A 12,775-nucleotide genomic window follows, 5' to 3' on the forward strand; every position below is an offset into this window, starting at 1 on the left:
GTCACAAAATGGAGTCCACAACATGTGAGTATGGAGAAGGGCAAACCACAGACTGGCTACTACAATGCAGTCTGAGCCGTCACATGCACAATGGAGGACCTTCTTAGAGCAACACCAGAGGCACTCCAAGTGGCCAGCTTCAGGTCAAAGGACATTTAGCACAAGGCCAAGTTTTTGTAAACGTTGTGCTTTTTAAATACGTTACAACTGTACTCTTGGTTTGCTTCTGATTGGATGAGTAATGGCGGAACAATGGCTTCAAACTACAAGAGAGGAGATTCCATCTGAACATGAGGAAGAACTTCCTGACTGTGAGAGCCGTTCAGCAGTGGAACTCTCTGCCCCAGAGTGTGGTGGAGGCTCCTTCTTTGGAAGCTTTTAAACAGCGGTGGGATGGCCATCTGTCAGGGGTGATTTGAATGCAATATTCCTGCTTCTTGGCTTGTTGGACTGGATGGCCCATGAGGTCTCTTCCAACTCTAGGATTCTATGATTCTATGAAATCTGCTCTGAGTCCTCTTGGGGAAATAGAGTGGAATATAAATAAGTATATTATTGTTACTATTATTATTCAATCACTTATCTTTCAGATCAGCCCCACTTGAATCCACAAGCAAGATCCGACACCAAGAAAACTTCATCTCTATCTGTCTCCAGTGGAAAAATGTTGAACAGATCAACAGGTTTCAAGCAATACATTTGGAAATAAAATAAGATGGTGTTTTCCTGTCCCACGATAGTTCTTCTTTAAGACAGCAAACCCAGGTTGAGACTGTGTATGGCCAATTACTGCGGTTGTGAATGATCGCTCGTGCTCATTTTGCACACACTTATGCTTCACCTACATTGCCACAAATTATTATTGTTGGCACTTTACACAATGACATTTCCTGTGTAGACAGGGGGGTCTACACAAAAATTAACTACATATGCCAACAAAGGATAACATTTCCTGCAAAGAGTCGCTTAATTTGTGGAAGTATAGACTGAAAAACAGTCGCTAATAAGGTTGCCAACACGAGACGATCCCAGGACTGGTGATATAATAATGGCAGTGTTGTTAAATATGGTGCCTTAAGCTTCAGAGTTGCACAGAGTGTGCCATTCAAATAAAAACCAAGACTAACCAATAGGGAACACATACACAGCTGTAGACATTTGTGGTTTTGACTTCTGCTGGTCTGATTCAAAATATTCTCTCTAGGAACCTTAGGTCAGTGTTTCTCAACCTTCCCATTGCCATGACCCCTTAATACAGTTCTTCATGTTGTGGTGACCCCCAACTATAACATTATTTTCGTTGCTACTTCATAACTGTGATGTTGCTACTGTTATGAATCGTAATGTAAATATCTGACATGCAGGGTGTATTTTCATTCACTGGACCCAATTTGGTGCAAATACCTGATAAACTACTGCAAGTCTCGTCATCCATGGTCCATCCTTGCTCAAACTGCACCAGAATGTAGAGTGGGTCTTGGGGGGAAGGGGGTTTGTGTGCCAGGTTTGGTCTTGTTCTGTCATTGTTGGGGGCCACAAGGTGTTTTGGACTTCACCTTCAACCATTCCTGACAGCTTCAGGCCCCTTTCCTATTCCCTGTGCTACCTCGGAATGTTGAGGCTGCCCAATCAGAGACCATATGCAAATTGTACCACAGTGGCAGCCAGTCAGAAAGCTGACACAAACACCTACATCCTCCACATACAAACACTCTCTTTTATTATATAGATAGATTTGGAGTTAAACACAGAGCTAACATGGAAATAATCAACTGCTACTGTATGTGTGGCTATGCGCCTGTTTGTGTATTTGGTCGTATTAATATTAATATTATTGAATACTGGTGGGATGGATTTTGTTATTTGGGAATTGTAGTTGCTGGGATTTATAGTTAACCTACAATCACAGAGCATTCTGAACACCACCAAAGATGGAATTGAACCAAACTTGGCACACAGAACTCTCAGAACCAACAGAAAATACGAAGGGTGTGGTGGGCATTGACCTTGGAGTTGTAGTTCACCTCCATCCAGAGAGCACTGTGGACTCAAACAATGATGGATCTGGACCAAACTTGGCCTGAATACTCAATATGCCCAAATGTGAACATTGATGGAGTTTGGGGAAAATAGACCTTGACATTTGGGAGTTGTGGTTACTGGGATTTATAGTTCACCTACAATCAAAGAGCATCGTGAACCCCACCAACGAAGGAATTGGGCCAACATTCCCACATAGAACCCCCATGTACAACAGAAAGTACTGTGTTTTCTGATGGTCTTTGGTGACCCCTCTGACAACCCCTCGTGACCCCCCCCCCAGGGGTCCCAACCCCAGATTGAGAAACGCTACCCTAACCCCAGCGAATGTGGAGAGATGGCTGTCCAGACACATATTTCAATGCAATGCTCTTGCACTGAGATTCTTCATCTTTTATCCTGAGAAGAGAAGCCAGGAACCTGGGTTGCTTATCTTCCAGGGGCCATATAACTCTTTGCCTATCTATCTATCTATCTATCTATCTATCTATCTATCTATCTAATCATTTATTTCAGTCAGACACCAGCCAACCCCTCTCCAATGCCAGTGATACAGCTTAATGGTGTAACATTAGAAAATGTTGATCATTTCCGCTACCTCTGCAGCCACCTCTCCACCAAAGTCAACATCGACACCGAAATACAACACCGCCTGAGCTCTGTGAGTGCAGCATTTTCCAAATGAAGCAGAGAGTGTTTGAGGACTGGGACATCTGTAGGGATACCAATGTGCTTGTATATAGAGCTATTGTCCTCCCAACCCTGCTATATGCCAGTGAGACGTGGACTGTCTACAGATGTCACATGCAACTCCTGGAACGATTCCATCAGCGCTGCCTCTGGAAAATCCTGCAAATCTCTTGGGAAGACAGGCGGACAAACGTCAGCGTGCTGGAAGAAGCAAAGACCACCAGCATTGAAGCAATGGTCCTCCACATCAACTCCGCTGGACCGGCCACATTGTCCGGATGCCCGACCACCATCTCCCAAAGCAGTTGCTCTACTCGAAAGAACGGAAAACGGTATATTGGTGGACAGGAAAAGAGATTTAAAGATGGGCTCAAAGCCAACCTTAAAAACTCTGGCATAGATACTGAGAACTGGGAAGCCCTGGCCCTTGGCCGCTCCAGCTGGAGGTCAGCTGTGACTGGCAGTGCTGCAGAATTTGAAGAGGCATGAATGGAGGGCGAAAGGGAGAAGCGTGCCAAGAGGAAGGCGCGTCAAGCCAACCCCAACCAAGACCGCCTTCCACCTGGAAACCAATGCCCCTTCTGCGGGAGAAGATGCAGAGCAAGAATAGGGCTCCACATCCACATACGGACCCACAAGAATATTGGAAGACAATCATCCTCGGAAAACGAGGGATCGCCTAAGTAAGTAAAGTAAGTAAGTACTGGACCGCATTCATTTCTATCCCACCTTTCTCCCCCAAAATAGGACTTAAGGCAAGTAACAACAATGTTCAAATACAATACAGATTTAAGCACTATACAAAGGTATAAACAGTATAGGAGATGTTTTATAAATGGAAGGCATTAAACATTTAAAACATAAAGACTACATACAGCGCTGTATGGTATTAAGAGCCCACTTCAATCACTTGCTCCCTAGTTTGGGTGGTAAGGGGCATCTGCAATAAATAACGACATGTCTTCTAAAGCTCAGACAGGATATGGCGCCTTCTGGGCATTTAGGCCTGAGAAGACGTGACTCACTCTAAAAGACCATTATACCCAGTGAAGTGGAAGACCACATTACAACTGGAGTGACTCACTTAAAGGAGGGCGGGCTGCTTTGAGTTTGCAAAACCCGAACCTGGCTGCTAATAATAATAGGGTTTGTTGGAGGGTTCTCGTTTACAAGTTCACTAACTTGATGGTGCATGACAACAATTATGTTGTGGATTCTGCCACAAGGCCAGGACTGAGCACAGCCTCCAAGATGCTGAAGAAGAGAAAGCCTATATATACCTCTATCTATGTACAGTTGTCTGTCTTCTCAGAACATAACGGCATTGAATACTTGTTGGTCATGGGTGTTCTGTGTGCCAAATGAGGTCCAAAGCCATTGTTGGTGGGGTCCAGAGGTGAACTATAAATCCCAGTACCTACAACGGCTATAAATCAAGGTGAATTCCCCCCAAACCTCTCCGCTAAATTTCTTTGATTATGGGAGTTCTGTGTGCCAAATATTATCAGTGGGTGTCACTGTGCTATGGCTTGATGCAGAGTGAACTACAACTTCCATCATGTGGAGTCAATCCCGCAAACTCCTCCAGTATGTTTAGTTGCTGATTAGTTCTACTCTGTTTGTTGTATAGACCAAGAAAGGGTTGTGGGAGAGGCACTGAGCAGGATATGCAAATTCCACAACCAATGGAGCGAGTAAGAAACACTGGGATGTCTGTGGTGGAGAAACATGTAAAATTGAGGGTGAAATTGTCCCTGGATGAAAGCAATCCTTGGGTGGTGGGCAGTATGGTGTTTGGGGAGGAGATTGGCAGGGGTTGGGCTACATGTTCACGGTGTTCGCTATAACCTGGAATGACATTGGAGGGAGCGTGTTTGGTGGCTCCTCAGCACTGTGGGTTAAAGCTGTTTGTGGAAGTGGAAGCCTGTCTGGGAAAGTGGGGGCCCCAACCACATACACACATACATATTCATGTTTTCACTTCTGTTAAGGAATATATAATATAGATCAGGGGTCCTCAAACTACAGCCCGGGGGCCGAATACGGCCCTCCAAGGTCATTTACCTGGCCCTCGCTCAGGGTCAACCTAAGTCTGAAAAGACTTTAAAGCACAACAACAACAACAACAATCCTATCTCATCAGCCAAAAGCAGGCCCATACTTCCCAATTAAACTACTAATAAGCAAATATTTTAACTAACAAATATTTTAACTAATATTTGTTAAAATTGTTCTTCATTGTAAATATTGTATTGTTCTAAAGTGTTTTTACGATACATGCACTGTGCATAGGAATTCATTCATTATTTTTTTCAAATTGTAATCCGGCACTCCAACAGTTTGAGGGACTGTGACCAGGTCCTCTGTTTAAAAAGTTTGTGGACCCCTGATATAGATAGAGGGATAGATAGATAGGGATCAATAGATAGATATAGATATAGATTTTAACCCTGTTGTACCTCACCTCAAGCTGCAAGGAAAGGATGGTAATAATCATCATCATCATCAACAACAATATCATCATCATCCATGGAGCATATCAAAATCCGTAATTTAGGCCTCCAAACCTCCCTTTGATTTACATACCAATTTAATTTATACACAAGCGTATATGGCATGTATATTTGGACCACCAAGGTTTGTTTTTTTTATCGTGTCAGGAGCGACTTGAGAAACTGCAAGTTGCTTCTGGTATGAGAGAATTGGCCGTCTGCAAGGACGTTGCCCAGGGGATGCCCGGATGTTTTGATGTTTTATCATCCTTGTGGGAGGCTTCTCTCATGTCCCCGCATGAGGAGCTGGAGCTGACAGAGGGAGCTCATCTGCCTCTCGAACCTGTGACCTGTTGGTCTTCAGTCCTGCTGGCACAGGGGTTTAACCCACTGCGCCACCGGGGGCTCTACCAAGGTGAGCCAATAGAGATCTGCATGAATAGTTTTGGTCCCCTATCTCCCACCATCCCTTGCCCTTGGGCCTGATGGACTGCAATCCAAAATAACTACCGAATATTGGGTTTTGGAAAACGCCGTCCAAACAACGCAACACTTTTGTCAAGCTGTCAGGAACCCCCTAGTAACGCGACTATCCATCCGCCTGCGATACACCAAGGACCACTTTGCACCATCGCCAGCGGCACCTTGAGCGTGCGAATGAAGGCGCCATCGCAAGTCAAACGGCGCAGACAGACAGAGCTTCCTCACCTCTCTGGCAAGGGAGTCTGTTCCTCCATCTGTTGCCTAGCGTGGGATTACCAAGCGGCGAGAAAGCGAGGCTTGCACGTGCGAAGAAGAAGAAGAAGCGGCAGCATCAAAGATATCAGGCAATCCCTTCTTCTAGCAAGCAAAAGGTTGTACAAGCACTCAAATTAATGCCGACCTCCCTCCACCCAGGTCCGGAGGAGGGAGCTCATTCCTTGCTGGAGCCTCTTGCTAATGCAAATACATTTAGGTACGTCTCAATTACACACTAACCCATCCTGCTTTCGCATGCAAATATATTCAGCTGCTACAGTTAGATAGCACCTTACATCTGCAAACACTTAGTGAAGTTGCCACAGAACGAACAAGATGGACTGGCATCCGCACTCTCTGCTCAGCTTCTATCCTCTCCGCCTGACAAAGGAAGGCTCCAAAAGCAAGGAAAATGCTCGTCTTGCTCTGTCTCCAAAACTCCAAATTTCAGTGGACCCATACGACAATGTCCATCTTTTACCACAAAAACCTTGTGCTGAAATAAATCCGTTTAAGACTCGAAGATATCACAAGATTCAGATAATCTTGGAGCAGAAAGGAAGGGATCAGTCTAGTCCAGGCATGGGTAAACTCTGTTGGAAACTAGGCATATGAGGTTGACATATCTGTGGAATGATGTCCCAGATGAGAGAAAGAACTCTTATCAGTTTGAGGCAAGTGTGAATGTTGCAATTGGCCACCTTGATTAGAACTGAATGACGTTGCAGCTTCAAAGCCTGGCTGCTTCCTGCCTGGGGGGAAAAGTGCAACACTAAAAAAGGGGTAATTCCAGAAGGAAACAATCAGGACCAGCTAACACCTCCCAACAAAGGATTCCCCCAGGCAGGAAGCATCCAGGCTTTGAAGCTGCAAGATCATTCAGTTCTAATCAAGGTGGCCAATCACAACATTCACACTTGCCTCAAACAGATAAGAGTTCTTTCTCTCATCTGGGACATCATTCCACAGATATGTAAACCTCATATGCCTAGTTTCCAACAGAGTTTGCCCATGCCTGGACAGATATTGCAATTGGCCGCCTTGATTAGAACTGAATGACCTCGCAGCTTCAAAGCCTGGATGCTTCCTGCCTGGGGGAATCCTTTGTTGGGAGGTGTTTGCTGGTCTTGATTGTTTCCTTCTGGAATCACCCCTTTTTTAGTGTTGCACTTCCCCCCCCCCCAGGCAGGAAGCATCCAGGCTTTGAAGCTGCAAGATCATTCAGTTCTAATCAAGGTGGCCAATCGCAGCATTCACACTTGCCTCAAACAGATAAGAGTTCTTTCTCTCATCTGGGACATCATTCCACAGATATGTAAACCTCATATGCCTACTTTCCAACAGAGCTTGCCCATGCTGGGACAGAAATTGCAATTGGCCACTTTGATTAGAACTGAATGACCTTGCAGCTTCAAAGCCTGGATGCTTCCTGCCTGGGGGAATCCTTTGTTAGGAGGTGTTAGCTGGTCCTGATTGTTTCCTTCTGGAATTACCGTTTTTTTAGTGTTGCACTTTTCCCCCCAGGCAGGAAGCAGCCAGGCTTTGAAGACGCAAGTCCATTCAATGCTAACCAAGGTGGCCAATTGCAATATCTGTTGGAGCATGTAAAAAATCAGTTAGTGTGTGTGAGTGTGTGTGCCAATTGTAAAATAAGATGTACAAAGCTGATTGGTCAGGATATGCCTGGGGAGTTGGCTGAACCTGGGACTTTTGGTTACAGTTACATTTTTCAGGCTTACGCTATGCAAGTGCTTGCAGAGAGGCAAAAGAGGGATAGTTTGGAGTGTGCTCTTCATGAGTTGGTGATGGAAGATTTTCCACATGAACAGTGCATCAGGAAACACATTCTGTCAGCATTGTCCCATTCAATTAAATATAGCACTAATAAAATCTGAAGCAGGATCATTAAATCAATAAAAATACAGAACAGTATTAAACCCAAGTGGACACAGACCAATGCAGCAAAGCACACAACACACAACAAACCATACCAGAGGGACTACAATGATAGACCCCAAGTACCAAAACACGATGCAGAATAGAAGAAGCTTAGGCTGATTCCAAAGAAGTGACACGCTTTTAAGGGAAAACATTCCAGAATAATGGAGGCACCGTTGTATGTCAGCCTGTGATTGTGTCTGGCGTTCATGATGGGAATGGGGATGATGTTCCTGATGACGGGCCTGGATCTGTTGGCAATGGGGATGAGGGTTTGCCTGAGCCTGTGTTAAACTTAGACGAGAGGCCCAAGCTGTTTCTGGAAGATTCACAAGGTCACATTCCTGGGAGAGGCCCTTCACGGTCTTTCTCAGAGCAACTGTATGATGAATTGTCAGGTGCAGAAGTTAATCAGAGTGTAGACAGAAAGCAAGGCTTTCATAAACAGAGTGCTCAAGTGTGCACAGAAGATCAGTTTGTTGACAGGAAAAGAGAGATAAGAAACCTTTATCTGGTGGTAAGATCAACAAGAGAAATACTTTCATTTGGATTTGGGATCTGGAAAACTTTTATATATATTTTTTAATTTTTTTGTCATGTCAGGAGCGACTTGAGAAACTGCAAGTCACTTCTGGTGTGAGAGAATTGGCGGTCTGCAAGGACGTTGCCCAGGGAATGCCCGGATGATTGGATGTTTTTATCATCCTTGTGGGAGGCATCTCTCATGTCCCCGCTTGGGGAGCTGGAGCTGACAGAGGGAGCTCATCCGCCTCTCCCCGGATTCGAACCTGTGACCTGTCCCGCCAGCACAGGGGTTTAACCCACTGTGCCACCGGGGGTTCCATACTTTTATATATACTTTTATATTGATTCATGGCAAAGAGTTGCCTCAGTTGGGTCAACGTTGGAATTTCATGACCATCTTGCTTTCAAGTGTTCTTAGTTTCATGTACCAAGTTTTGCCAACCTCCTGATTTGTGTATTGGATTTTCATGCTGCCCTATTTCATGGATTCGTGTGCCTGTTTCATGGATTTTTATACCTATGGATCTTGCTTTGTCTTGAAACTAATGGATTAACCTTTGTTTTGGAATTTTACTGTTTTTGCTAATTTTACTCTTTTGCCTACTTATATTATTCAATAAACTGCTTGCTGATTTTACCAAGCTGGCGTGGTGTTTGAGGTCAGAGGGGTTCCTGCTCTGGTGTACGACAGCCACCACCAAGAATGCATTGTTTCCCATCACCATTCATTCCCTAACTCGATTAACAGAAATAAAAAACCCAGAATCTGATTTTAATCTTAATTCTTCCATTCAGTAGGAACTGGCTTTTTTCTCATCGTCCGCCTTCTGCCTGCAAAATGGTACTAACCTAGACAACTTTGCAAGGGGGTCATAAACTTTATTGAAGGAGTATGCACAAAGCACTTTGGGCAGGAGAAGTCATTCTGATCCTTAACATCTGGCTCCCTGCTTGGTGCCAAATCCACCTTGGGCAGCCTTTGTCCTTCCAGATGTTCGGGATGTCAACCTGCATCCGGCAGAGCCAATGCCCATGAACAATGGAAGCTGTTCTCCAAAACAAATGGAAGGTCAAAGGTTCCTCTTCCATATGGTCAAGGATCATGTGGAGAGAGCCCACTCACTGGGCAAGTCAGGGAGGAAGACTCCACGCGGAGGGCTTTCATTAACACACAACTGAAAAAAATATTGTTGATAGTCCCAGAAAACTGCCAACAAAATGGCTACCTGCCTTAGCTGTAGATTCCTCCACCTCTAAAATATTGCGGTGAGTCTCATGGCATCCGGCCAGACAACAGATTCTTAAACTGAGAAAGACAAGTGTTCACAGCAGTCCCAACTGAAAACTTTATAGCTGTCTTGGACAATCATCATCATAATCTTTACTTATACCCCACCTCCATGTCATATGTTCTGCAGTTGATGGTGGTTGGTGATGGAAGGGTTAATGTGAGTATTAGTTCTAGAGCAATGGTTTTCAACCTGTGGATCCCCAGGTGTTTTGGCCTACAACTCCCAGAAATCCCAGCCAGTTTACCAGCTGTTAGGATTTCTGGGAGTTGGAGGCCAAAACATCTGGAGACCCACAGGTTGAGAACCACTGTTCTAGAGGGTTTGGTAATCTGTAAGTGGGAATTCATGGGTGAAAGCAATTAGGGGTGGAGGTGTGCAGGAGATGGGTTGCAGCTGGGTATTACTGGATTTAAGGAGCTAACCTTGAGACTGATCTTCGGGAGAAAAATATCTGTTGTATTTTGGTGGTGGATGCTGCTGGTTTTTCCCCCAGGTCTGTTGGATTTTTCGGTATCCTGACCTGTCTCCTGTAATCTTGGAATCCTGGAACCTTTGGACTGGCTTTTGACTACGGTATAGACTCTTAATCTCTGGACTTTGTTTATTGAACTCGGCATTTGACCACTGGACTGGACCCTTTTGACTACAGAGTTGTTTTTGCTATCATTTTTTTGTTTATTCTGTGGTTTTTGTTTATACTGGTTACCAGTATTTAAAAACTCCAAAATTACAACAGCAAAACAGAGGGAAAACAGTCAAGGACATCTAAGCACCTCTCAACAAAAGATTGCCCCAGGTACTGCCAGGCCATCAAATTCTAATCAAGGTGGTCAGTTGAAACCTTCACACCTAGCTCCAGCAGACAAGAGTCCTTTGTCTCACCCTGGTCATTCCACATATATATAAACCCTTTTTCCTAATTCCAACAGACCTCACTACCTCTGAGGATGCTTGCCATAGAGTTGTTATAGTTATTGTTAATACTACTATAAAGTTGATGTGGCCCTTAATGAGACATGCCGCATTATCACGGGCTGTCTGCGCCCTACACCACTGGAGAAATTACACTGTTTAGCCGGTATTGCACCACCTGACATCCGCCGAGAAGTAGCAACCAATAGTGAAAGGACCAAGGCAGTGACGTCTCCGGCTCATCCCCTGTTTGGATATCAGTCAGCACGTCAACGACTTAAATCAAGAAATAGTTTTCTAAGATCTACAGAGACACTCGCTGGAACACATCAGCAAGCAAGAGTCCAAAAGTGGCAGGCTCAAACCCAGAACCTCAATCAATGGCTGATACCAAATGGGAGACTCCCCCCTGGGCACAGAAAACTGGGCAACTTGGAAGGAGCTGAACAGACTGCGCTCTGGCACCACGAGATGCAGTGCCAACCTCAAGAAATGGGGCTACTAAGTGGAATCCACGGCATGCGAGTGTGGAGAAGAGAAAGCTACAGACCACCTCCTACAATGCACCCTGAGCCCTGCCACATGCACAACGTGGACCTTCTTGCAGCAACACCAGAGGCACTCCAAGTGGCCAGATACTGGTCAAAGGACATTTAATCAACTACCAAGCTTGCAAACTTTGTATTTTGTCTGTTTGTTTGCTTGTTAAAAAATGCAAAGCAACTGTTCGGTCTGCTCCTGACACGATAAATAAAACAAACTGGAGAGACTCCTCCTGGATACACAGACGACGGGGTGACTTGGAAGGCACTCAACAGGCTGCCCTCTGACACCACGAGTTGCAGAGCCAACCTTAATACATGGGGCCATAAAGTGGAGTCCACAACATGCAAGTGCAGAGAAGAGCAAACCACAGACCACCTACTACAATGCAGCCTGAGTCCTGCCAAATGCACAATTGAGGACCTTCTTATAGCAACACCAGAGGCACCCCAAGTGGTCAGCTACTGGTCAAAGGACATTGAGGATAATGCCAAATTTTAAAACTTAAATACATTACAACGGTACCCTCGGTTCGCTTCTGATACGATAAATAAACAACCTGACATAACTCTGCAATGCAAATGTGCCCTGACTCAACGTTGCATCACAGACCAAAGAGCAATTACCACCCTTCTCCCAGCTGCTCCATTACAGCTTGACTCACTTGCTTTAAGCCACCCGGGAGCGCTTTGCTCCGCCGCTGCCCTTCCTGTCACGCACCCCCTTCTCCTTGCTGCTGGAGGCAGATCTGTCATCTGGAGATGCACAGATTCCATCCGGAGTGGGCTGCTGGCTCCGGTCTGCGAACCAGGGCTCCATCTCTCCAAACTTGCCCTCCCCAGCAAATCTCTCCCACCCAAAAAAAAACCATTGGCCACCAGCTTCAAAGCCTTTGAAAGCAAAGAGAAAACCACTCACACACAGATGTCATGCTGAGTTGGCTGCAGAACGGAGGATTCAAGACACAGTGATGGTGAGGTTGATATGCCTCCTCCTCTTTGCCCGAGACGGTACTTGGCATGCGACCCTTTGTGTGTTTAAATTAGAGCCCTTCTGGAAGCCACTTCTAGAGGCCACGTGGCCACTCCACCCCCAAAGACCGAAGCAAGATGAAAGGGCTCTCTGGAGATCAAGAGGGGGAAAAAAGCAGGGCTGCGGCGGCTCCTCCTCCCCAACCCGCATCCGACTCCGCTTCTCAGATCCTGGCTCCAAAAGGGAAATTTGAACGAAAACAACAGGGAAAGAGGGAACAAAATAGTGGAAGGTTAGGTGCCCCCTGGCGACGAGGAATATACTGCTGTTTCCCAAAATCGGCTGCAATTGAACACTAGTGATGGGTCACAAACTGGAGCACAAGATCCACCAAATACAAGTACGCTCGATGCAGCCTTTCCCTTGGCATCCGCTTTGCTTTTGTTGGCAGGAGGTAATCGTCTCCGTCAAAAGTCATCCTGAGCCGGACAGGCTTTGCGAAGCGTCCTGTGGATTCAGGGCAAGCCTCAAAAGGAAATGCAATTTTTAAAAAAAACACAGAAGAGAAGCTGTGATGAGTTTTGTCTGCTCCTTTCTCCGTCTCTAGGATTTGAGGATAAACCAAAAAGTAGC

At 45.4% G+C, this 12,775-nt stretch overlaps 1 protein-coding gene across 2 annotated transcripts in view; it reads right to left on the bottom strand.

The window, feature by feature from the left end:
- Positions 1-12,775, bottom strand: part of SEMA4C (semaphorin 4C) — a 112,701-nt gene that overhangs the window by 93,370 nt on the left and 6,556 nt on the right. Inside the window, exon 1 of one of the 2 annotated variants that reach the window (XM_060786996.2) lies at positions 12,089-12,652. The exons of the other annotated variant lie outside the window; for it this stretch is intronic. The gene's annotated coding sequence lies outside the window, so the exon portion shown is untranslated. Of the gene's footprint in view, positions 1-12,088; positions 12,653-12,775 lie in introns of those variants that run through there. 2 annotated transcript variants of the gene reach the window in all.

Source organism: Anolis sagrei, chromosome 7, assembly GCF_037176765.1.
Source record: "Anolis sagrei isolate rAnoSag1 chromosome 7, rAnoSag1.mat, whole genome shotgun sequence".
NCBI classification, from domain to species: Eukaryota; Metazoa; Chordata; class Lepidosauria; order Squamata; family Dactyloidae; genus Anolis; species Anolis sagrei.